Below are 1,370 nucleotides of genomic sequence, written 5' to 3' on the forward strand. Positions count from 1 at the left end.
TGTGTGTGTGTGTGTGTGTGTGTGTGTGTGTGTGTGTGTGTGTGTGTGTGTTTGTTTGTGCGTGTGAGCGTGCGTGTGTATGCTTGAATGTACATGATCTTTTTTTCCCGATGGCTCAGACTTCCTCGGAAACTTTTAATAAATAGGCAAGACAAGAAGGCATTAAGGCGGCGATCATTGTAGAATCGTTAGAGCATCGTATAAAACGCCTCGCGGTATTTCTTGTTCTTCATTGCATACTGAATACAAATCCCATCGAAGTCAACTTTGTCATTCTCCCTCTCGGGGTCGATGAGATAAAGTAACTTTGAAATGCTAGGGTCGATGTAAACGACTTGCCTACTGCTCCACTCACCTCAGACTTCGCCGCGCTTGTGACAAAAGGACAAAGAGTAACTAAGCAAAGCATATTATGATAATTGACACTTGTGATGATACTAGGATTGGTGTGGCCTAAATTTTGATAAATGAGACAATGCTCTACAGTTAGTTGTCAAAGGATTATTGGGACGTTAACCACTCAACAAGTGTCCGATAATAATACTTCTGTGACAATTTGCAATGCTATCCTCATTAACAAACCATTTTAAGCTTTATAACTTCTATATAACTATACGTTACAAGTGTTGGCTTTAGGTTTATACTCATTAAAACAAGTTAAAATATTTTCGCCCGTCTAGTGAGGTATTCCCATCTGATCTGTTGAACAAAAACTCCCCCCCCCCCTCTATAAATATATGATAGGCTTCAACACACTTTCTGTCTAACAAATTCACTCTCATGGCATTGGTCAGTCCGGGGTTAAAGTAGAAAACCTTTACCCAAGGTGCCTCACAGTGGAACTGAACCTGAAACAACATGGCTGTAAAGCGATCTCTCATAACCACGTGAGATTGAGTTAAGTAAAACCAAAACGAATTATATTTAAACTCTGGGACAGAAAAAGGTAAGACAAAATGATGTTGGTATTTTATTTAGTGACCAACAATTTATATCATCCGGCCACTGTGCGAGCCAATACATAGTCAATCGACTTGCTGGAAATAGCAACGAAATGCACCAGCATGACCGCAGCCACTTGGCTGAAGCACATAAATAAAAAAAATTTAAAAAAACTGTTTAAAATGAGGAAATTATATTTTAATCGTTACAGTTGAAATACCTTTGATCATAGATGTGTCCTTTCAGTCTGGTCCTTGCTACACGAAAAACAAAACAGAAAGCATATATATAAAACAATTCCTTTCTGGAATAATGGTTCTCGAAGCACATCACATAAAACTATATTTACAACCCAATATTTACATGCGATATGCTTCGAGAACTGTTATTCCCCAAAAGAATTATTTGAGATCCTCTCGAAAGTCTAT

Source organism: Octopus bimaculoides, chromosome 2 (genome assembly GCF_001194135.2).
Source record: "Octopus bimaculoides isolate UCB-OBI-ISO-001 chromosome 2, ASM119413v2, whole genome shotgun sequence".
Taxonomy (NCBI): domain Eukaryota; kingdom Metazoa; phylum Mollusca; class Cephalopoda; order Octopoda; family Octopodidae; genus Octopus; species Octopus bimaculoides.